The sequence below is a fragment of the Catharus ustulatus genome, chromosome 2 (genome assembly GCF_009819885.2).
Source record: "Catharus ustulatus isolate bCatUst1 chromosome 2, bCatUst1.pri.v2, whole genome shotgun sequence".
Lineage (NCBI taxonomy): Eukaryota > Metazoa > Chordata > Aves > Passeriformes > Turdidae > Catharus > Catharus ustulatus.
In genome coordinates this window covers 17,746,470-17,772,645 of record NC_046222.1, presented here as the reverse complement: position 1 = coordinate 17,772,645, position 26,176 = coordinate 17,746,470, and positions in this window count along the sequence as shown.

Sequence of the window (26,176 nt, the reverse complement as noted above, 5' to 3'; positions counted from 1 at the left end):
CAGCAATTACCAGGACATTCACCAGAGCATTCTGCTGCAAGGAATATCTGAAGGAACAGAGGCACCAGGTATCAGCAGCACCTCACCACCCCCTCATTTTTGCCTAGTGAATTACAGGATACATTGAAAAGCAGAGATAGGCACTCAGATGATCATACTCCTTGAAAACATTTTCAAATTGCAGAGCTCTCAGAAATACTTCTCTTCATTTAGCCAAGAAAGAAATATCATCAAACTACTGAAAGAAACAATTCATGAAAACTTTACTGCAAAATGATATCCAGATCAAAAAAGTCTCCAGTGGAATGAATATCTTCCCAAATCTGAGCTAGACACACTTGAGTGACAGCCATTATGCACAAGAGTAGGGGATGAATATTCTCATATTCTTGTCACGTTCTCAGTGCTTTTCATCCATCTTACCTTTTTTTTGCTCATACTTTCAAGCAGTTCAAAATCATTTATTTGGCATTTTTTTATTGTGCCAGCTGCTTATTCCTGGTGTTATCTAATAGGATTAGAAGGATGCAGAAGGTGGGGATGTGCTGGCCCTGTAATACTTTGGGAGATTAAATGTTTTCTTTGTAACATTTTAAAGTCTTATTTCATTTTGCACCAATTTAAAATGGAATGATTTTCCCCCCCTCCCTCCTTCCCCACCTCCTCCTGTGTTTGAAGAGTGGTGTGTCACCTTGAAAAACAGCATGTGGGATCAAGATGAGAGAGGTGGGAGAGAAAAGCTTTCAGAAGCAGATCTGTTGTCCTGTGGGAATCAAAACTGTAAATCTGAAAAGCACAGGATTAACTATAATCTGAGATTTCAGGAGAGAAATAGGAAACTGCATGCTCTTCTACATTCCTGTTAAAAGTAGTTTTCTCCTTAGACAGTGGCATAAAACATCAGGTAAGAGTTATCATTGCATCTCAGAACCAATTCAAAAGGAACCTAATACATTTGCTGGAACTCTGCAGTTTATATAGATACTTTGCTTTTTTTTCTATTAAAAAAAAATTCTAACAAGTGGAATGGTGAGATATTTAAAAAATCCTCTGCCCAGTAGTTAATTAGAAGAGTGTAGCATAGGAGACCACAGATGTGTCCACACAACCTACTATGGAAATTGAGATACATTTCCTAAAATTCCTGTTACAGCCTTGCTGATGTTCCTGTGTCTGAATGCAACATGAACAACAACAGATATAAGATACTGTTCTAGGAAACGACATAATGCTGTAATGGACACCTCTGATAGCCTTTGTCCCTTCCATGAGAAGAGCATTTGGCAAGGAAGAAGGGTCAGGGAATATTTAAAGACACATAAAGGCAAGAGCAGTTAGGCTTCACAGGAGGCATTGCTGACTTTAATTTTGTCTCAGCTGCTTTCAGACACAAAGCAGAATACATGAACTGAGAAAGTGGCCAGGCTGCAGTTGGTTTTCACTCTGACTAGCAACTTAAACAGCCTTGACCTCCCATGCATGAGTCTCTCTTGTCACACTGAGCTGCTCACTCATGACACAAGTCAGTGCTATCAGGAAGCAGCCTTATTCCCATGCTGCAGACACATGCCAAGAGCTCTCAAGGAAATAAAACTAAATCTCTGGGGCTTGGTCAGAGGAGTTCCAGATCCAGGTTGTGGTCAAGAAGGCTTAACTCTTTAAGTCACTCACTGTTAATTCACACATGGATTGCTGTAAAGGAAAAAAAAAAGCACCCCAAATTTCAGTTATATGAGTTGCTTTGCATTTAAGCTTTAAATTTATCCCTAGACTTTCCTGAATGCTGTCTCTTTCACCCTTTTTCCCTACCCCTTTCTCTACCCCATTTCATCTTTACTTTTCCCTGTGATTTTGATCTGCACATAGGGAAAGTTAATGTTCAAAACCAGCAACTAGTGATTTATCGAAGCTGCTAAAATGAGCTGAATAATGCAAGCAGGTAGGTAAGAAACCTTCCTTGTATCTATTTAATGTCTTCCACAGCAGATTGATCAATTTGCTATTGGTAGAAAGATGCTCAGCATAATTCTAAAGCACAGATTCCCATCCATCCTCCTCCACTAATCTTCAGGAGCATTTGGCTTGAAGGAGTCATTGTATCTCAAATTCATCTCATTCAACCTCTCTATTATGCCTTTTTATTAACATCTGTGATGTGACTGAAGCATTTGGGGTTTCATTTGTAACCTGTACCAAACCCAGCTACAGACATTGATGACAAATGAAGCACCAGGTTCTATGTGAAACATTATTACACAATACATCAGTTTTATGCCAGAGTTACTGATGTCTTCATGGTCTCTCTATTCAGAGAAACGGGCCTGTACTCACAGGGGCTTCATAATTTGAATAGCAAGCATCTTTTAGATTGACAAAGTCATTTATAAAACCTGCATCATGACTCAAGGGTAGTTATGTAAATCAGTTTTTCTTAAAGTGAGAGTTGCTGTTGCTTTCTGTTGATGAATGTGGTCTGCATATTCTCTGGAGAAACTCCTAATCCCTACCAGTATCCTGAAAATAACATTATGCTAACGAAGGCCATTTTTCACTTTTAATCCTACCCAATTAAATTTGAGCAATGGCTTTTTGCATATGGACATATGTAATTGATTTCCCGAGGAATTCTTTTCTCGTGCCATAATCAGTGTAAGATCCCACAAATTCCAAGGCACAACACCTGCAACAGCTGCTCTGAGTCATGACAAAGTGCATGTTTCCTATTTTGTCCTAACATAATCTGGAAAATAAAGGTTGAGATAAAGCAAAGCGTCTTCAACAAAATATTTCTGCACCCTCTGGAGAAACCTGAGTTGAGCCGGTAGACCCTTTGTAAAACTGAAGAACATAAGTAAAATATAACTAAGGAGCTAATTTTATTTCTTTTTTATTTCACCCCCTAAATATGTTTTTAAATACCTCTTAAATTTATCTCCCAGGTGTAAATTAAGGAAAATTTGATTTCATGCACAGAGGTGACCAGTTGCCAGCAATGCCAGATTTGATAATTATCTCAAACTCTTCATTGCTCTAATTCTTCCTTCAGGTTCCTTCTTTTTTTTCTGAATTTGTCAACTTCCTGTCCAGTTGCTGTGCCAAAATCCTGATTGTCTGAACAAAGAGACACCCCAACAATGCTATTGTATGACATCATGCTGTGTTCTCATTTGCTGTCCTCATTACCCAAATGCAAAGCAATTAAATTAAAGTTTGGTCTTGAAACTTCAGTGTGACAAAGCTGCTCTGCAGTGTTTCTTTAATCTGCAAAGAGGGAAACTGGAAGAAAGTCCCTGCAGTTTATCATTATAAACCACACAACCCTAAGCTGGTAACAATGCATTGCCTCAAGTTTCTCTGTGACTCCAGTTTCTTCTGATGTTCTACTAAGCTGTGAAACAATATTTCAAGACAGCTTTAGGAAAATGGTTGGAAAGTTCTAAGTCCATCTGAAATCCTAAAATATCCAAGTGGGAATGTTTTCTATTGACTGCTGATGTTGGAAATAAGGGAACAAATTCCCTTTTGGTGTGAGGCTAAGCAGAATAATTCTGAAGCACCCTTTCCTTCCTGCCACTGAAGCAGTGACGGTCTTACTAGTAACTACAGAACTTAACTCACCTCCCTCTGAGCCTGTTGCAATCTCTGGTTTGCTTACGGGAGGCAGGAACTTTCCATAATTTAAGATTTTACTGTGCTCCCATGAAATACTCTGTTTTGGTCTCCTTTTTTATTCAAAAGGAAGAAAGTTGAGCTTTCAAAAGGCTTAGTTTAATTATCAGAAGATATTATCTAAGAAAAGCAGCTGAAAGATTTAAATAACTTCAAGTGGCCATTTAGGGATGTGCAAAGCATTCAGTCTTTTCATATTATTTAACTATTGTAGGACTCATTCAACAGCCATGAGAGACCAGAAAATGTATTTCTAAATTAATGAGAAAGTTATTAGGAAAAAATCTAGTAGGTTGATGGAGACAGATAACCTACCTACACTCTCTTCATTTTTGTGTTTCATGTTGAGCTAATTAGCACTTTCTAATGCAGCAGTATTTCACAGCATTTGCATTCTAAGTGCTGGAGAGGGAACAACGACTCAGATGAACAGGTTTGGAAATTAGTACATTGAAACTTTAGGAAATGTTTAAACATGAGGGGAATAAGAGGTACCATTTATAGGCTAGGTAGCTATGCTGCTGAAGAAGACAAAGGTAAGTAAAAGATACTTCAGCTTAGTGCTTTCCCGAAAGAAGTTCAGCTGAAAATAGATTAATAGATATTGCCTATGATCTGCAGGAGGCCCAAACCTTTATTTAGTGTCAGGCCAGAAGACAAAGGACTTACCTGTTATCAGTTCATTTTTAGTTCTACCTACTATGTGTCTGACACTTTGCAACCAGAGATAAATGTAGTCCCTCCTCCAGGATCCTTTCTGCCCTCAAAGAAAGGAGCTTACTGGGCAGAAAAAGCAATAAATTATAACAATGGCAGGATCTTGCATAAATATTATAATAAACTGCTGAATTATTCTGGGGGCCTGACAGTGAGAACTGGGATATAAAGCAATACTTACACACATATACATATGTAAGTATATATGCAAAGGAATATTAGTCCAGAACCCTAAATACAAAGCAGTCACATGGGTAGTTTGTGCAATATTTAGAATATATGAAAGATTTGTCCTTTATTCCCATTTTCATGTTTTTGTAGTAATGTTTGCCAAGCAATGCAATACTGATAATTACTTACGTATATATCTATTTTTTGAGACAGCATTAGTCTTTCTGGCATGCCAAGAATTTTAACATCCTTGCCTAAAATATACATATAATAACTTAATTACAAGGAAATCTAACTCCAGTCTTTTAATATGTACATTTACCAATGCAACTATAAAATAATGTATGAAATACCTGCAGGTTTCCTTCATGTTCTTTTCAGCTTCAAAGAAAATAATCTGCAAGATCACTTTTACAGCCACCAAGAGATTCCTTATTATATATGAATATGAGTATTAGAAGACTGAGTACCAAGAGTGAAAGATTAATGACCCTGAACTAAAAAAAATAATTATGTCCTCCTCCTCCTATTCTTCCTGCTCCTTGCCAGGAAAGTTAAAGACACAGTGCACTTTACTTTGAAAAAATTACTGGTTTAGCACAGCATGCAAGTAGCATAAGCCTTGCTTGTTTTTTTTCTTGAGAGCTTTAAAATTTGATTTTGTGTAGCAACTTGCAAGTCAGTCTCAGAGTCAAGAGAGTACAGTAATTTCACGAATACAAGCTGCACCATTTTGACTAAAATTTTGCTCCCACACCGGAAATGCGGCTTACACTCAGGAGCGGCCAATATGTGAATAATTTTCTGACATTTACAACCCCAGAAGTGCCAGCCAGGGTGCCGAGCCGAGCAGCTACCAGTAAAACTCAGGATTTCGCGATTGTTACAAATTGGTTACTATGTTGCACGGTGGGTGGGGCCAGCTCAGCGCTGGCAGCGCGGGGAGTGGGAGGGAGGCGGGGGAGCTCCCTCCTTCAGGCAGGGGAGAGGCAAGGGGCTCTGTGCTGACATCCCCATGGCTCGGGGAGGAGGCGGGGGCTCTGTGCTGCCATCCCCATGGCCCGTGGGGTAAGCGGGGGGCTCCTGCCCCCGCCTGCCATGGCAGGAGCAGGCAGGCTCCGCCCCAACCTGCCGCCGTGGGCGGGAGCGGGGGTGCTCCTTCCCCTCTTGCCTTCACTGTTGCGGGAGCGGGGGGGCTCCGTCCCCGCCCGCTGCTGCCGCCGTGGGTGCCGGCGGGCTCCATCCCTGCCTGCCACCACCGGGCAGCGCCCGGCTGGGGTGAGAGAGCCCAGTGGCAGTGGCGGCCACCCCCGAGTGGCCCCGCTGAGCGGCCCCACCGAGCTGGGCCACCTGGCCCCATCGGCAGCCCCAGGCGGGCCAAGCCTGCACAGCCCGAGCCGAGCCAGTAAACCCCACCCTGCTGTGATTCTGTTACTATTTGGCAATTTTGTTGCACGCGGGTCCTTGCTGCAAACGAAAGAGCGGCTTATACTCAGGTGCGGCTTATTTATGGACAAAGAATGAAATGTTTGCCAACACCCGGAGATGTGGCTTATAGTCTGTGCGGCTTGTACTCGTGAAATTACTGTATTTAAGTTGCCTGGAATAAAGACAATCCCCAAGTCTTATGAAAGTAAAGGGGCTAACTTTATTTCAGATGTTGATATCCTTAGAAGTTTGTTGTATATTTCACAGTTTTTTTTCTTTGGCCTAAAAGGAAAAAAAATTTGTCTTTTCCTTCAGGTGCTTTAATACAAATTATTTTAACAAGCCACCAATAATTCTTCTTTTCAATCAAAATAATGAAATCTTAAGATAAGCACCTCAAGCAAATATTATTTGCATGTTGTACTGACCACCCAGCTGATCCAGTGGACACTTCTCACAGCAGTATATTTTTTAGATTTAGTTTTTTTAGATTTTTTTGGTCAAGTACCATCTGAATGCTGGCTTTCAGTACGCCTTCATTCATTAGCACTCTTGATTAGATGCTGGTTTTTTTCATTGGACTTCAAACAATATTTATGCACCTCTATGAAAGTATCAGTGCTCTTAGAGACAGCTAAAAGCTCAAGAGAAATACTCAGAGACCACAGGCCAAACTCATACTTACTCTCAGACTGTGTGATACTTCGTTACCAGCCAGGGTAAAACCATGACACCATTAATATGCAGGAATTACTGAACACCACAAATCACCACTTTCTTCCCCACTTCCCCCTCCTGCTAAAATAATGTGCTGGTGTTCACTAGCACCAGAAATGGCTAGCAGCTCCTGTAATTCCTGTTAGTTTTATATCAGCCAGCATTTGTAAAAGCAGTCAAGAATTTGCATGCTTACCTGATTGTCCTGGTTTGAAAGACAGGTGTCTGCTAAGAAAGGCAGGAGCCTCTCTTTGAAATGGAGAATGCAAACCCCCTCCCTCCAAGTTATTATAATTTTGAAATTAAGAGGCTCTCAAGGAAAGATATGGGAATAGGAATAACAGTTCTCTACTAGGAAAATTAAAATAGAAATACAGTATTACAAAGAACAAACCGAAAACACTGACAGAGTCAGAGTACAACCTGACACCCCATCAGGCAGGGTGTTGGTAGCAGTCCCATTAAATGGTGGCTGCATCCTCCTGCAGTGACAGATGTGGTTCAGTTGAAGCAGTGCTCCTGTAGAAGGGTGCAGTTTTCCTCCAAAGGTCCAGTGATGATGTGGAAAGGTCTGGTTTTCCTCTGGGATCCAGTGGAAAAAGGCTGCTTTGGTGTTCCAAATCTCAGTTTTTATCTAGGTAGCAAAGTCTTGGCTCATCCCCCTAGGTGGAGCATCTCCCAATGGGATGATGTAATTTTATCAGTCATGCAGTGGGACTTCATGGCCCATCAGCAGACAATATCTTCCTGGAGGAAGGATGGATCATGGAAATGATAAAGATGACTGCCCCACCTGGTTTTAACAGATGGCCCATTAGCAGAGAACATCTCACACGGAGAAAAGGATCACTGCCCCACCTGGTTTCAGCAAATGGTGATAGAATACACATTTCTGGTCACATCCTGTATTGTAGCCTAAGACTCCTGACCTTTGTGGAGCCACCCTGCAGAGTCCATGCCACAGACTGTGCTCCACACCACTACTTTCCAAGCAGGTTTGCTCTTGGATGTCCTCAGCCACTTGGGAGTCATGACAGCCTCGACACACTGCACAGCATCTAGCAGGAAAGCAGCTAATAGACAAGAGACAAACAGTTCCTATGGATCTTTTTAATCTCTCTCACAAGGTACCAGGAGTTATGATTCCCTCATGTGTGAAGATTTGAAGTGAACATGTAAGACAACCTTGTATTGCTGGTATGAACAAACTGCTGAAAAGGAAGCTCTGCATGGAACTGCATTTCACTACACTTTGTTCTGTGTGTGTAAAGCACTGGAGGAAGTTGCCCAGAGAGGTGGTAAATGTCCCATCCCTGTAAGTGTCCACAGTCAGGAGGGATGAGGCTCTGAGTAATCTGATCTAGTTGCAGATTTCCCTGATTACTGCAGGGGGGTTGGATTAGGTGACCTTTAAACCCAATTCCTTCGAACCCAAATGACTCTATAATTCTACAATTTAGGACAGGAAGACTTTCAAAAAACCCAAGTGCCACAAAAATGTAAGTAAATATGAAGAAATTATTCATGTTTCTTTTCAGTCCAAGGAAGCTTCCCCAAAACATTAATAACTTTTAGTCCATAGCACACAAAAACTTCTGCACCAAAGTTTAAAATGTAGACAAGAATACTGAAAAGTTTTTGGTTTTTTTTTTTTTTTCATTTTGGAGATAATCATCAAAACAAAATATTTTTCACAGTCCTTTTCAATATAGTGGCATTCTCCAATTTGCTGTAGTTTTGCCAGAAGTGACAAAAAAAGGAACCCCAAACCCATAAGCATAACTCTCTGGTTTGTAAGCTAATTTCTAATTTAAGGTAGATTTTTAAGATACTTGTGTGTTGAAGTAACTTCTTAATAATACATGTTAAAAAAAGTATGGATATGTGGATGTTGAGCAGTAATCCAGGTTTTCAATTCTTCTTTGGACAACCTTGCATGAAGAGGAAACACAAGAGGAAATTGGTTGTGTTACCTACTTATATTCCCAGTTACAAGACAGCTATTTCTTGCAAGGCAAAAAGGCAGCAGAGTAGATAAACCTGCCATTTCCTTCAGTCAGAGAACTTCCAAACTTTGTCACTACTTGGGTAATGGATTTGTGCAAACTCTAGGATTTATCCAGGTTTGCAGTACTCATGGGATTTGTATGCATCCCCCATCCCTTCTGTATTTATCTGTAGGCTTCAGATAAACTCTAGCAGCAAACCCAAGGGTTCTCCAAATGCAGCAGCATTGTGGGTTCACTTAACAATAAAAGCAGGTTTGGTTTTGGTGCTCCCTCTTACAGCAGCACAGTAAGGAGGCAAGTGCTAGAGCCAAGAAGAGCAGAGCTGGAATGTAGCTGCAAAGAACATACAGAACTATTTTAAGAATATTTAAGTCCTGAGTTACCAGTACTGACCAAATGATGAGATATCATAATGGCTAAGTTCATCTTAAGTTATACCACCTGCCCTGAATTCAATATTTAGTATTTCAGGGGATCACATCCCATGTTTCCTGAATTCAAAATAGCTGACTGAAGGGGGAAATTGTTTGGTCTGCTATATCCTGCTCTAGCCATTTGGGGTATTCTGTCACCAGACCTCCTGGAGCCCATTCTCTTTACTCCTTCATTACAAATTCTCATTCAAAATAAATGTGTGGGTGAAGGAGGAAGCAGGATTCACATGTTCTCAGAATCCCAGTAGCAAGGGCCTGTGAATTAGATCCCTTTTTAGCCTAGAATTGCCATTATAACCCTTCTCCGTATAGTTGTTGCTGGTATTTGCTCCAGCAGTTCGTTCCACCAAGCAACTCCCTACATCTTTTGTGTAGCTGCTGCTAAATTAGTTTGATCGGGAGTCACTTGGAGCTCTTGCAGTTGTTTTCTTCCTGGCCTTCAGAAGGGAGCTGATTTCTCACTGTCTTCCTTGACCTAAATTACTCAGGAAATAAAAGGAGAAAGACTAAGGTCCAGGACACCGGCTGAGAGATATTACTATGGAGCCTGGAACCCTGCTGCCAAGACCCTCCTGAGGAAATTAATTTTCCAGGATACCACATCTTCAGCCGCACACTGCTTTCACTATCAAAAGGACAGCTCACCTAATACTACAAGGAGTCTGCATAGTACAGTCATCTAGCCTTTAATTTGTGCATGGAAATTAAATATAGGCTTTAACCTCACCTATTTGTTATGCAGCTGAAATAGGGAGTAGGAGTAGGGGACAGAATCAAGATTTGAAGAGGGTATAGTGAATTGTATTGGATTGAATTGCAAAGGTTCAAATGGGCTTATCAGCCAGAAGAAAGGATAATTCATTGTGCAGCAGTGCTGCTAACAAGGGCTGCATATCATGAAAGGTCAACGACCTTTTGTCATACCTTTGGCATTCATCTTCTCAACCATTGTCTAATTCCTCTGATTTGCCTAGTTGTGTTCAGCAGTCCCTTTGTGCTTTCTGAGACACTGTTCTTGCCCACAGAGAGTTCCAGAGCTTTTCTCCGGGAGCTGACTGCTACTCACATTAAATAATGTCCCCATAAAAGTGTTTTCCATTAGGGGGCCCTAAGGCTAGTTGAGATTTATTACCATGCAGAGGTGGGCAGTATCTTGAACAGTGGAGAGGCAGCAGATACCAGTTGACTGAAGTCCTCAGCAAGTCACTTCACATGTCATAGGTGCTAACCAGTGATCCTACATGCTTGCTGCAGGAGGGAAATGTTCCAGCCCCTGAAGATCTGGCTTGAACCTGCTTAAAGAATCAACAGAAAATTTTCTTTTTCTTCCTCCACTCACATTCCTTTCCTTATGAATTCACCATGCTCCCTACATCTCTTCACAGCTCATTTCAACAGTGATAAAAAGCCCTTCTTGCCTTTTGCTTTAGGTTTTTTTTTCTTTTTTTTTCTTTTTTTTTTTTTTTTGTTATAGAAGAGTCCCCTTTCATTCAGGTGTCCTCAGTTCTATTATTTGTTTGGTTATATGTCTTTTGTTGCTCTAATTACTGCTCCTTGCCACATATTTTTCCACTTCCCTTACATATATTTATTATTTTTGTTTCATAGCTTCCTGTCTCTTCAGTCCTTGTTCCATTTAGTGTTCTCATTTTCCACTCAAAGAAATAAAAGTTGTTTTCATGATAAACTCAGAAGATCATGTTACACTGTGGTGACACATTAGTCTGACTAGTCATAGCCACAATTCATTTGTTCTTTGAAGGAATACAAGATTTCAAAGAGTTTTGACCCCAAAGGGGCAAAAAGTCAACCATTTAAAATGAGTTTCTAAAAACTACATACTATATATGCACAACTTTTAAGGGAAGAAATATAAGGTGACATGGTTCTGAAACAGGAGATTCAAGAATGTATTCAAGAAATACAGTAATTTCACAACCATAAGGTGCACCGGACTATAAGGTGCACTTTTTTTTTTGCAGTGAGACTCTGCCCCCAGCTCCCCCCGCGCAGTTTCTGGCTGAGGCCCCGCCTCAACCCGGCAGCCATTGGCCCCCGGGCCTGCCTGTACCCGGCGGAGCAGGGCTATGCCTGCCGCTGCTCAGCGCCACCTCCCTGGGGCCGGGCTATGCCTGCCAGGGCGCTGCGGGCCCCCGTGGCCACCTGTACCTGGTAGCCACGGGGCCCCGGGTCCGCCTGTACCCGGTAGCCACGGCCCCATGGCCCCACCTCCACCCAGCAGCCGCGGCCCTGCCGGCTTCCCCTGTGGCTCGTGGCTCACACTTCCAGGTTGGCAAATTTCTGAACTTTTGCCCATATATAAGGCGCACGGGACTATAAGGCGCACTAACAGGTTCGGGCGAAAATTTTAGTCAAAAGGGTGCGCCTTATAGTCGTGAAATCACTGTACTTGCTCAAGCAATTCCAAAATGAAACATCAAAACAATTTTAATTAAAATTTTAGATCTCATTTAAGATGACATTTTGGAGAAAAAATCATACACCTCCAATTGTGAGCTTTCTAGACAAGCTGCTCAAACAGAAAAGATGCCTACTGCCATTCACAGAGTCTTTGGGTAAGCATAAAATTGGCTAATGTCAAGTTTGACAGCACAAGAGAATGGTTTTATTTTGGGTACACACATCTGTAAAGGTCATTAGTGCTAGACATGAGATGCAAGTGGCACCACGGAGTCACAGGGCTTAAAAAAATTTTTAAGTTTTGCAAGCCATTGGCATGGAACAAATGACAAATACACAGCTAGAACACTTTTGTATTTCTGTTTAGCCTTACTTTGCTGGAGTGTTAAATCATACAGGTAAAATTTTTCCTTGTAGTTTAAGACCAAATTCTTGAATTTTACAGAAGAGAATTGTCATGACGTAGATTATTTCACACTTCTGTACCTGAAATACCATCTTTGCTGCAAGATCTGCCTGAGCTCAAACCTGAAGATAGAGATACAAAGTAAAAAAGCCTCCCCCCAAAAAATGTGCCTTTTTTTAAATCTACACACATTTTTTAGGATAATGAAACCGTTTTAAAAATTGAACTATATCATTAGTTTCCCCTAGTCGATATGCAAAGATACAACAGCTGCACTACTCATAGTAAAAAAAAATATAGATCACAAAATCTTCTGTTCAATCTGGAGATCAGTTTCTGGTCCTAAACATGTTTTGTTGTGAAATATTGAATTCTTCTAGCTGTAGAAACTGTCACCAATTGTCCATTTGATTTTCTTTACTAGACAAATCAGTTACTACCGCCAAGTTATTTAGTACAGAAAAAAGAGCAACAAAGTCTTCTTTCAGTTCGCTTGCTGAGTGAACAGGAATGTGCAATAAAGTCTTACAATAAAACAAGAGAATGGCCTAAATAAAGCATTGAGCCAGCAAAAGATGCTTTTGTCTGGCAGGTTTTGCCAGATAACTCTGACAAACTTAGAAGTTTTTCACTGTTGTATCTCCACAGCTCCCCACTCCTGTATGAAAAACAGAGGGTATGACAATAGTCAAAACCAGGTGTAAATAAATAATTGTGTAAGCAAAAGGGTTGTTCCATAGTAAGTTATTGAATATTTTTGAACATATTTCCCTTCACAGTGAAATAAAAAGAGCCAGTGCTTTCCTCAGCTTGATGCATTTTCATGCTAGACGAAGATTTCGCCCCTAGTCCTCACTGATGCATCACTGCTGGGCTCCTTAGGTGAGAGAAATCTCCTTTTCTCCGGGGTCCTGATCCCAAAGATCTTTCTGTCCTTCTGCAGCTGCCACCTCTGTCCTTTGCTGTTTTCTACTACACACGGGTACCAGGCCAAGAAGGTTTTTGAAGAGGACAATGGAGATTATTGGTGCTCACAAAACTGCCATCAAAACAATGGGATATTGTCCTTGTCCAAACATTTAGAACCTGGTGTGCCACAAACGACGATTTCTGCTGCCTATCATGTAGGGGAGCTCTGCTCAGGTGTCCTGTGCTCCCTCTCCTGGCTTGCCTTAGGCACTGCTGTTAGCAAACAAGCATTAGTATTTCTTATTCAGAAAGTGACCACAAATGCTCTCTGTGACAAGGAAAGAAATAATTTGCCATGACACAGATCAAGCCTGTATTCAAAGTGTCACATTTAAAAATGTGTAAGGTGCCAGAAGTATCATTTGGTACAAGCCTATGATGTATAAACTCTTAAATATTTTTTGTTGCTCGTGTTTGTTTCTATCCTGGAGCAAGGTAAGGCAGCAGTAGCTTGATCCAAGTCTTACATTCCTCTGACATTAGGAAGAACATGTTCAGAAAAGTTGAATGGTTCAATGGTGAACCATTGTCCCTTTCCCTCATCAGAAACAAGATGCTACTATGGTTCCAGATACTTTTTTTTATTCAGTTCAGAGATAATGGACACAAAAAGATCCTTGCCTGTCTCTGTAATCATCTGCACTAAATTACCAGATTGTTCAGTTTCTGTAAAACAAGGTAAGAAGAAAATCCCTCTACTAAATCAGCTGATTAATGGATGGAAAAAGCCCAAAACAAAACCAACTCCAAGCTGGTATCCTGAAGATCACTTTTGTATTTATTTCACCAAACAGAATAACCAGTTCTAAGATTCTGTCTCCCTTGTTAATATTCTGACTTTATTCAATCTGCTCATACCTATTAGTTTTATGAAACCTAGAAATGCAGAGCACCCAGAATCTTTAAATTTGTAACTGCAACAATTTCTGGATGTATAACTTTAGAACTGACTGGCTGATGGCTGGGAAGGGGTGGCGCAAGACACAGTTGTACCCTAGACTCCAGTGAATAAGCTGTGCACTTGCAAATATACTGCTCCAGTAGGAAAAGATGCTGTAATTTCTATGAAATTAAGGTAGGCAGGGAAGAAAAAGCAAAGACAGACCAAAAAATAGTTAAGTGCTAATACAAAGCCTCACACATGAAGACTTCACTTAGAAATTGAATATGAGTATATATAAACATACTTTTCTATTAGTGACCTCTGGAACATCTCAGCACTAAGTGGTGCTGGTGTACAACAAAAGAGGGAGCCTTGTGCTTCTGTCAAAAGGAAGCAAGGCCGTGCTCCCTCTTCATGCATCATCAGGCAGTAACAGGATAGAAAGATTACAACATCTGAGACACATATCTGTGCAGGTCTAATCGTTCCAGCCAGAGCACCCTTAAGGCAAACTTAAATTAACCAACTTGAGATTCTGAATGATGCAACTTCATGCCTGATCTAACACTGAAAAACAGGCCCTTGATGATGGAGCACTAGTCAGAGATGAGAAAACAAGACTGAAAATAGAGTTAGTCCTCCCTAGCAGAGGGAGGCAGGTCAGGCTGAGTGGGATCCAGAGGAATGAAAAGTGCATTTTCATTTTAAGGTGATTCCAAATTTCTCAGGTGAACACAGCACGGTCTGCCCAGGAGCTGACAGCAGCAGGACCTTCATGATCCACTCCCATGCACAACAAACCATGGCAGTGTCAAGTGGAATGTTCCAAGCACGGAGGACATAAAGCTGTCAGGTAAGTTTGTCACAAATCATTCAGCTCTCAGCTAGGAAGCTGAGGGGAGTTGGCACTGGAAAGAGACCATGATGGTCTGTGGCAGCTCAACTTTTCTAAGCTGATACTGAAAGCAACTGCCATGACAATAAGGATTAGGCAGGCAGCTGATATATTTGGCATGCACATCTATTGCATATCAGGGGTGCAAACGAGGTCCTTTCTTTGCTGGGATAGCTGAGGGTCAGAACAGACCATGTACAAACACACCCTCTTCTCTCTCAGCACCATTAGCAAGGGAGTCAATAGTTAAAATATCTTGCCAGTGACAATTAAAATCCAGATTAAAGTCTGCATTCAGAAAGTCACCAACAACTTGTCTAAGGAGAAGAAAAAGAAAAAAAAAGAAGGGGTTGTATAGAAATGGTTCATTTTCTTCTGTATCAGTAGATGGTGCTCTTCATATGCTCTCAGAGGTTACTTCTAAGCACAGTGCTTTTTATGCCTGGGGTTGAAATCTCTAAGTGTTTTTTCCATACCTCCTTCTTCATCTCCTTAAATTGCCAGACCCTCTTCCCTCTAAAGTGGCTGGACAATAATCATATTAGTGCTCAATGGGTTCAGTCATGAACTTTAGAGTTATCTGTCATGGCAAATAACCAAAGGAGGCAGAGAACATGTAGGATTTCTATGCCTTTCTGGAAAGATACCACTCAGTAAATACTAATGTGATTCTTTTGTAAGTGCTTCTGAAAGGGTCTCACCATGCTTCTGTCCACGGTTGTCCTGAGCAGCAGAGTGACACGACCTCTCACAAGTATTTACAGCCAGCATATAAATTTAACACATTGGAGGTGCATGAAAACCACCCTGCACACCTCTGTAACACCACTTACATACTCCTATTAGGCTTCTCAGAATCCCAAACACTGCAGTCACATTCAGATAAAATTTCCAAGTGCAGAATGAGGGAGGACACATCCTAGGAAAGCAGCACAAATACCATCCCATGTTCTGAGACCCAAAACAGGGACATGCATGATCTATCCAGCAGCAAATCCAGCTGTCCTCATCTTCACAGGCAGGCACAAATGCCCTTCTCTTACTCTGGAAATGGAGCATCTGGGCATTTGTTCCACTGAATTCACTCTAACTCAAGCAGGTAATGGAATATCCCGGGGTCTGTAAATAGGCTCAGAGGTATGACGAAAGAGAATCAATTTCTGGGATAATAGGAAGAAAATAACTCCAAATATACATACACATAAATCAAGGAAGCTGGCACACTTACATGAAAGTACTATAAATGATGCAGTACTGAGCAGAACTCTGTCCTTTCTGAATTATCTTTTAAATCTACAGGCTTCTATAAACAGCATCCTTCATGGCTTCCTTCTGAGTCTGGCTCTAGAAGCTGCTCTAAAGACAATGTGTAGTATGAAATGACATAAATTTATTAAGAATGTTGCACAATGCAGCCAGTCCACAACTGTGGTAAGACCACAAACCACAACAAGTGGCACTGACACCACTGAGGTAGCAATACACTGCAGTACTTGTCCATGAGTTTCCCCACCAGAGGGGAAACAAACTGATAAAATGAGCCAAAAATCTCACCCTCATCCAAAAAACCCCTCCCAAATTTCAAGGGGGTGTCTATAACCTCTACTGCTGCCTTAATTCCCTAGCACACCTGATCAGGAGGTGTTATTCCTCAGAGGCCTGAGATTGAGTCTTTAAATCTCTGGCACTGAAGGTAACCCACAGCAAACCACACAGAGAGAATTAAGACTTCCTCGAGAATTAACTCCTCCGCAGCTGCTCCCTTTTTGAACCCAGAAAAGGCCCTCTTTTTTTTGTTGGTTTGTTGTTACTTTTTTGCCTTTGTGTAGAGCCTGCTCTGTGTCCTTGGCAGGAGGCACAGTATTTCCTCAGAGTAGGTGAGAGGAAGAAGGATGTAGTGGCAAAGTTTAACACTTCCACAGACCTTTTTTCCACATAAATGGATAAGGTTCATATCTCCATTACATGTTGCCCCTGCCCTGGCAAAGTCCTTATGAAAAGACTCAGTTTTGCTCTTGCAGCTGGGCTCCCAAAGATTTCAGGAAGGATGCTGTCCAAGAGCTCCACCATCATCTGAGGCTCAAGCCTCTGGCTATTTTAATGAATTATGTCTCACTTCATGGGGCCTCTGTTCACTATTCTTTACTGAAATAATTAGAGTTCTGCTCTGTGTTTTGCAACCACATACATTTATTTTTTACCTCTTTTTCATCTTGAATATTGCCTTTCTTTTCCCTGCAGTATTGCCCAGTTATCCTTTCCAGTAAGACTCATGATCCCATTCAACCTTTGATGTAACAGAGTCATTGTTATACTCAAGTATCCATAACCCAAGGAATTTCCTGAGAGCAAAGGAATTCAGCTTCAAAATGTGCTGCTGAAAAGCATGCACAGAGACTTTGGAACTTGTTGTCTCAGTCTGCATTTTCATGATTTCTTTGAGCTGGAATATTTGCCTTGAGAAAACACTGAATATGGTATGAAGATAAATACAGCTTTGGCACACAGTGCACGTTGCTTTTTCATTCCTAATTCTAATGAAACAACACAAACCCCAGCATTTTTCTCCCGACAAAAGCCATGTATCTGATAGCCCAGAAAATCCCTCTCTGTACCTTCAACACCTCTCTCTGAAATGCCACCCTGCTGTGGTAAACTGAATTATGTATCTTGACCTGATGTTTACTGAACATATAAATTGGTTTGTTTATACTCCATGCTCTGCTCTCTTTAGATAAGACATACTTTGAACAGAGAATGGCAGAGGAAATTGTAACAAAAGAGTATGGAATTTACTGGCACTGGAAAAATTCTAGCTCCTGCTGAGGGCATGGGACAGGTTCTATTCTTAAAGGTAGAAAGACAAGTACAGAACAGAGCTGACCTGAAAGAAAGGAGCTTGAAAAGCTCTCCAAATTAACACAGATGTTTGCTGAAATGATGTGATGCTCTGGCTGCTCAGCTTATCATTGTAAGAAAGTCTTTGCACAGGACAGATGGATGTATTTACCATTTTAAAATCCTCTAATTAAAACTTAGTTAGGGTTAAGCTAGCAGAAAAGTCATTATGCTTGCCAGAAATCACAGGTATCGGATATGAAACAACACAGGTATTGATTCCACTGCAGAATAACAAACATCTTCATCTCTGAGCTGCAGCAGGGCAGCTGCCAATTAATCAGCACCTTCAGTGTGCTGGTGAGGGAAGGGAAGGATATGGCAGATCTGTACAAAATAACCCTGGCGTGAGATAGGATCTCTTTGACTACTCAAGAAACTAGTTGGCTCTAAGAAATGCTAGTTTCATAGGTGACACCTCACTACTTGGTTAGCATTCTCTAAGTTTAAAAGATTTTCCCACACTCCCCTCCACCTTCTATTAGGAGACATCGGTGACACGCTGCTAAAGGCCTGTGCATGCAGCCAAGCCTCTGTTCTTTTTACTATTAAGGCTGTCAGGCCTCTCATCTGAGCTAAGACAACCTTGCCCAATTGTCTCCCATCACATGCTTCACTGCCATCAGAGCTTTCCTTTGTGAATCAGCGCAGGAGAGACGCTCCAGCTCTGCTCTGCAGCTAGGGAAGCAAGGCATGTCAGGAAAGACAGTGCTCCAAATGTAGCCTGCCCACAGCAAATTGCCAGCTGTGCAGCCCAGGAGGAGTCCCTCACCCACCACAAGAGCAGGATGCTCACAGCAGCAGGTGTCACAGCAGAAAAGCAGAGACATAAAAGGATGGCACTGTAAGTGCTGCCAGCCACACATCAGCGAGATGCCTGATAACAGTGCTCTGTTCCCTCCTTTGCCTCTCCAAACCTGACATTTTACCATCTAAATCATCTATATGACATCTCTAAAAACACTGGCATCAAAGTGAGAAGTATAGTTAGTATTTCATAGTTTGTCAGGCTCTCTACAGCCCCAGGGAAATATTACCCAGTTGATACAATAAGTCATGTTATAAACCGCAAGCCTGCTAGGTAGGGTAGGAACTGCCTCACCCCAGGAATTGTAGAAGTACTAGTACAATGCCCTTCCTAAAACCTGCCCTCATTTATCTATAAATGCATTAAATCCTCAGATTTCTCTAGTGCTAAATTAGACATGAATTAATGCTCTCAGCAAGCCATTGGAGACCTGAACTTGCAAATACAGTAATGCTCAAAGGAGACTCAGAGCCAAGTCTCTGCATATATACCATAGATCTGTTTGTGCAAAGAGAAAAATGTTACTCCAGAGCGTGAAGGAAACTGTGTGTAATTACCTGCACTCAGCAGAAGCCAACCTGCATTCCTCACTGGGCATCACCCTTCCATCATGGCTTTAAACAACCTCACAGAGCTGCTGCTGCTGGGGAAGGTGTGCATTCTAATTCAAGGTTGGGTGTATGATCACGCTCTGTATGGTGCACAGTATTTATTGCTTTCACTTTATGGAGAGTTTTGATACGTTTCAAAGACAGGCAGTCCTGCAATAATACCAGGTTTTAAAAAAACACTTCGGTACAAATTCTTTTTTGTATGGCTTGTCTCTGGGTTTCATTGCCTAAAATAAGCAGGCACATTAAAATACAGAACTCCATTATATGATAGCAGGGAAAAAAATTAGCTTCAAGTCACAGTATTAGTGTATGAATCATGCACCCAATTATACATTTAACCAGTGACACAGAAAACTTAGTGAGGCCTCTGAGCTTTTTCCTCCCAATTGAAAAAAAGAAAAGCTATCAACTGTTTCTTAAAAAGAACCTCCTCAGCCTCCAGCTATGGAGAAAGAAACTGGGTTATGATGTCAAAATTGCATATTTGTTCAGCAGTGTTATCAGTGCAAACTTTTGATGTATACTGAAGGTTAACAATGGTTAAAAGAAAACCAGTCATATACACATGGAGAAGATTCCAGCTTTTCTTTGCAAGCCACAGTTTTGCTATTGCTACTGAGCTGAGCACGACTCCAGAAAAACTAGTGCAAAGCACATCAGAACCTCTAATCTCTGTGTGATCCGGTGACCCTCTGTGAACTGTCTGTCCCATGATGTACAGTCATGATGTGCATGGTTTCAAACACAGAATAAAAGCATTCAGTAGGAGAGAGACACAAACCAGAACAGTCAGCCTTTACCACATTTTTCTTCCTCCCCAAGTAGCTGAAAAACCCAGCCTGTGACTGTTCAGCTAAAATTAATAACTTTTCAAAACTGACAGAAAATAATTTATACTCTTCTCTCAATTTTAGCATGGTGCCCTAACACCTAAAAAATGTTTCACTTCAAGTAAAGGGTAGAGCAATGTTTGAAACCAATGCTTTATCCAGGATGCTTGAGCCACAGCAAAGATGAACGGTTTTAAGCATGCATTTATTTACGTACAGAGAAGAAATTAAAGCTCAGTGCACAAAGATCAAATACTAACACTACTCTCTTGCTTGTTTCACTTTGCTTTCAAGCTTCAGGCATGCTGGTACTTTTTCTGTTTCCTCACTGAGATGTGGGTACAGCATTTAATCCGCCTCCCTTTTCCTCTCTACCCCCCCATACTACTTAAAACCGTGCTACCTCTTTATTAGGCAGGTGTAGGAGGGGTTGGAAAATGGCTTGATCTACCTGCCTCCTCTGCTTGAAGGGATTGCCATCAAGTTCCTGAGCTCCATTGAGAAGAATCTTTCTTTTCAGCAGCTGCAGAGCATGACCTAAGGAGTATTCAATGAACTACATAGCTGTGGCAGACTTTCTGCTAAAATGACAGCCAGTTTTCAAGATGGAAATGCCATCTATTTCTGCAGTGTTCACACAGAGGGATAGTACTGCTGGCTGCTTTGAAGACATTCAAATCCCATCTCAGCCACAATGTCTTTGCTCCCCCAGCCATATCTGACATGGAGAACCAAACCTACACACACATCAGTGGTGATGTAGAAGGATGTGCATCTCATTTCATGCATCAGTTACCTCAGTATCTGAACAGAAATCTCTAAATAGCAACCAAATCACACAATTGGCTATCACCTTTAAATATTAAGCAATCTTGTTCTCTAGATTACAAAAGAGAAGATCCACACATGCAAATATTTCTTCATCCCTGGGTAGTGCTACAAATAAAGCACTGACTAAGCAACCCAGAAAGAATTTGTTGGCACCAATAGTAGCACACAGAGCAACTCTTTCCTAGTCATCAACTATGGAAGTGGGAACTGCACACACACAATAAAGAAGACAGAAAATACTCCCGGGGAACAGGTTTCATAAAAGAGAAAAACACCTTTCTTAATCAAACTCATAATTAGAGTTATTAAGGACAGAACACGAATAAAAAGAACTTTAGTATCCTAGATTATAAACAAAACAAAAATTGAAGTAATGGAATTACTTTGCTAGTTCAAGGTAGCCACAACAGAGCTTATTTAGAGCCTATCAGTGTTTTGAAAGAATATGGTCTTGCTAACCAGGAAGTTTAGTGAAATGTACCGTGACATTTGTCTTGGGAGAATTCTCTTGGAAAAATTTGCCATAGAATCATGGAATGGTTTGGAAGGAACATTAAAGATCATCTAGTTCCAAGCCAAAGTCCTCCCTTTGCAGCTGCAGCATTTGTGCATGTCAGAGTAAGGTCACCCATGATACCTAAAGGGGTCCAGACTGCATTTTTCATCTCTCAAACAGAGACAGGAGTTCTGCCTGTGCCCTGCCTCCTCCACACAGACACTCCAATCTAAAATTCTCATGCTCAAAGAAAACTCCTGGAACAGTACCTACTTTGGCCTCTGAGAAACGCCAAAATGTAGGACAGCCACTTCATAGGCTTTCAACATTTTGTGGGACAAGACAGCCATTTTCCACGCACCTGCGTTCTTATTTTCTGTAAATGCTAACAAGTCTCTGACAGTTTAAACTACAAAAGAAGCAGCACACCCTTTGGTGTGCTCAAACGTGCTGCTCAACAGGAAGTAGTAGGAAAACAATGTTTTAACAGCCGTGAATGTGGCAACATGAGCGCTTTTATCTGCTTACCAGAAGCTTCTTTAAATAGAGATGCAACCACAACACTGTTAAGCTCAAAAGTTCAGTAGTTAAGTGATTCAGTTCAAATCCACTACTCCGATGCATCACTGACCACTTTTTAAGGCTTAGCTTAGCTTCACAGTTATTTCAAATCTTTCTCTTAACCTCCACACACACTAATTAGATCTAAGCAGTCATTAAGCTGCACTGCAGAGATACCTTGGCTTACTGGTAAATATTTGCAATCACAGATTAAGTTGAAGCAGGCTTATACACGTTTTTAACTTCCTAGTCACTGTTTGTGACTTGTCAGACATGTACATGACCTGCACTTTACTTCCAGTTCTGGTTCTCCTACAGCCCCCTGAAAACTGTGTCATGTGAGGGAAACAGTGTCCCTCTGGATAAAATACAGGAGGGATTTTAGAGGAGAAAACCACGTAGTTCAGGTTCTTTCATCTGCAATGTCATGGCAAAGTGAGGTGGGAGCATTCACATATGCACCAGAGTCTGACTTCTTACAAGAACCCTCAACAAGACAGCCTAGACTAGGTCTCCATCAGATTTTAAAGAGCTCAGAACTTCATGAACCAGGCTGTGATAATACAGGCTTTAAAAAGTGGTGGAAGAGACAGTGTTCAACTGCAGAGACAGCATCCTGAGTTACAACAATTCATTACCTGCAATACCAGACACTGAGTAGGGTGCTGGAGAGGGTTTGCCCAAAGTAAGGGCTGTTTTCTTTCAGAACTGTGCCTGGGAACACTTTACTCAAGGTAGAACGAGTTTAACTGATTGGAACACAGCGGACAAGCTTCTGCCATTCTCTTAGCCATGATGAGAAAGTCCACTATGAAGGCTAAGCTGGCTAAGGACACACTGCAGAGCAGGAGTCGGCTTCATCACTTCAGCAATGAGGACAAGTGAGGCGTCACTTTATCAGCCCAGGACAGATTTGGGCTGCTCAGGGTGATTCTCCACGAGGCTTCAGGCCACATGTACACGAGTTTGGGTTTTCTACACTAGCTCCAACAAAGCCACATAGACATGCTTGTGCCAGTCCCAAGAAACTTTTAAAAGAACAAGCTCAGTATTTTAGGGTTGCTATCTTGCTCACAAATTCTTTTCGCACTTTGGTCAAAGTTGATAGAGTTGTAAGCTTGCTACCAAGCACAAGTGGAGCCTGCTGGCTTCACTAGGATGTCTCACGTGAGGAATAGTTGCAGGGCTGGCCTCTGGCTGCCCAGGGGAAAATATTTGCTCACACTCTTGTATAAGTGTATCAAGAGGGAACTAAAAGAATTCTAAAGCTGGGTAAATGGATTATATGTCTTTTTTAGGAAATTCATTCTTCTTGTGGCTATTGAAAGAAAAATCTCTAGCGATTACATCTCTCTCCTATACAGTGTCTATCTGAATTGAAAATAAAATTTAGCAAACTCAATGGAAAAGCCACACTTCTGCAGGTTTTGAATTAAGCGGCAACTGGGCTGTTTTCTCTCTGCTAAGCACACAGGGACTGCTATCTCAAAGCATGCAGCACAGAAAACCCCACCCAAAGTTGCACAAGTCTCCAGTGTTAGATTTCAAGGGAAATTTTTAGTGCAGAATTACCAAGATAAGAAATTTTCTCCTTATAGCCCTTGATAATAAGGTTTTGTAGCATTCAGAAGTAAAACCACCCAGTGGTTTCCCCACAGGAAACCCATGCTACTGCTTTTAATAGGAGCCACAATTTCAGGGGCAGTTAATGAGGTAGCATTCTGCTTAACACTGGTTTTAAGTAAAATGGTGATTAAAGACAGGCTTGTCTACAATGCAAAAAGGACTCTGATTAGTTGTTTTAATTTTATCATTAAGTACAAAATTCACTGCAAGAGACAGAAGAGCTCTCTGCAGCATTTGAAGCTCGCTTGAAAGGCCTCACTTCTTCTGGCAGCTGTTTTAAACCAACCTCTCTCCTGTAGCACTGTTCTCATTTGTGTTCACTGCACAAGAAAACCAGGTCTGCACCTGACACTGAAATAAAGAGCCACATGCTCAGCTTAAAAGAACAGTTCTATTTCTCCAATATGTTCATGAGACTACAACAAGAGCAGATTCCACTTCAGCATAAACCAAATCAAACCATTTCTGCTATAGTTGCAGTAATTTCACGACTATAAGGCGCACCCTTTTGACTAAAATTTTCTCCTGAACTCGGAAGTGCACCTAATAGTCCAGTGCACCTTATATGATGTACAAAGTTGTGACATTTGCCACTCCGGAAGTGTGAGCCGTGAGCCGTGAGGGGAGCCGGCAGTGCTGCAGCAGCTGGGTACAGGCAGGCCCGGGGGCCCACGGCACCGCCCTTCCCGGGTACAGACGGGCCCAGGGGCCAATGGCTGCCGGGTTGAGGTGGGGCCTCGTCCAGCAACCACGGAGGGGGCGCTGGGGGCGGAGCCTCGCTGCAAAAAAAAAGTGCACCCTATAGTCTGGTGCACCTTATCTGATCTACAAAGTTGCGAATTTTGCCGACTCCCGGGGGGTGCGCCTTACAGTCCGGTGCGCCTTGTGGTCGTGAAATTACTGTACTTTGCTCAGAAAATTCTGAAATTTCATTATTAAAAATAGATTTCCATTTCAAACGAAACATGATTTACATCTTGCAGGAATACCTATTATTTTCAAGACTTCTACTACAAACAGTATCTCAGATTCTTTGCAAGGGGATTTCCACTACAACACTTAGCATAGAAAATGATACGATTTTTCAAAGAAAGGTTGCAATTTGAGTAGTAAAAGAGAAAGCTGGCATTTGGGGCCTGATGGTGGTGTCAACTGTGCCACTTATTTCACCTTCAGGAAGCCAGAGTAAACATGCATTCTGCAGTCTTAGAAAAGCACAACTTGCTGGCAACTTGCACACATTACAAAATGTACTTCTGTGCTGTTGGACTCCATTTCAGCACAGACCCACTCCTTCATATACATCTGTGCACATCAATATTTAATTGTGCTCCATTTACCTTCTGCAAGAACTTCAGTAGCAAAAGCTATTCCCAGTCAAGGCAGATGTCCACTTGAGACAGACTCTCTTCTCGAGATACCAGCATCATGCATTTACCAAAGATCACATAAGTACTTAAGCAGACAGAGATACTTTCCCAGAATATGCACCCAGGAATTTATAGCTTGCGGACTTAAAAAAGAGGAGGAAATGCCTTTGTATGCAGTAGATGGGGATGGAGTAGCATTACCTTATGTCCTGTCTTTCTAAATATAGTCATGATTTGTCCTTGTCTCTGTTTTCCTGAATAACAGCACTTTAGGCAGACTACTGGCTCCGTAAGATTTTAACACAGCAATGATACAAAGGGAAGGAAAAAAGAAGCCTCCTATTCACAATGGATTTTACTGCCTGAAGCAAATATTTTCTTGCTATCTAGCAGAGCCTTCTGTCTCTTGCAGGTTGCCCAAAATAGCATACCAAGTTCACATTTATTCCAATAGGTTTTGCTTTTGCAGCCATTTGAACCTGATACAGTACAGCAATGATTTGCTCTTGGAGAGCAGATTTATTAACACACCAGCAGGACTACAATCCCAGAAATCCCCCGCTGCATTCTCAGTATTCACCTTTCCATTATGCTCCTAATTATCTCCAAAGGAGTTTATTTCTTGTAAGCTTCTTGTTCAGGCTGATAAGCATTTTATTCTGAATCCTCTGCAGATCTCAGATTTACTCCTTGTGCTCTTAGCTGAGAAATTAAGCAACTGTCTTCATTTTCACAATGCACATCTTCCACCCTCTCCAATTGCTCTCTCAGTTCAGTATCCGTCTATAAGAGCTCCCACCATTTTGAGAATTTTCAGATTAATATCCTCCTGCTTCATTATGATAAAGCTCTGAGTAGTTAAGAGTCTATAGAACCCTTAGACTTGAATGGGATATATGATATTAATAAAGACTAATCTGCTCCTTCATGTTCAAATAAAATGCTAATCCAGTAAATTATTTCTTAAGCATTGATGCAAGACAGTTAATGCAAAAATAACAATCCAAAGTAATAGCATGCCAAGTAAACACAGATTGCAGAGGACATTTTCTCACGTAAGAGTCTTTCTTGAAGAGCAGAGCTTTACATTGCTCCTTAGATTACATTGAGGGCTATTTCAGTTTACGTATTCCAAAAAGACAAACATGGTCATGTGATTCACATTTTTTTAAGAAACCCCTCCTACTTCTGCATTAGACATTGTAGGAAATCAAACTGTTTGCTCTGAAGAAAAACCCCAAAACCCAACCTATACCTAGACCATCAGAAGCTAACAGTAGGTTTCTATTACAGTGCTCAGTGTGCAAGCTTCCTCTGGAAGAAGCTACTCCGATTCTGAGAATAAAATGGCTTCTCTACCTAAGCACAGACATGTTTCATTAAATTCTAAAGTGAAATACACACAGTAAGCCTCATGTTGGTC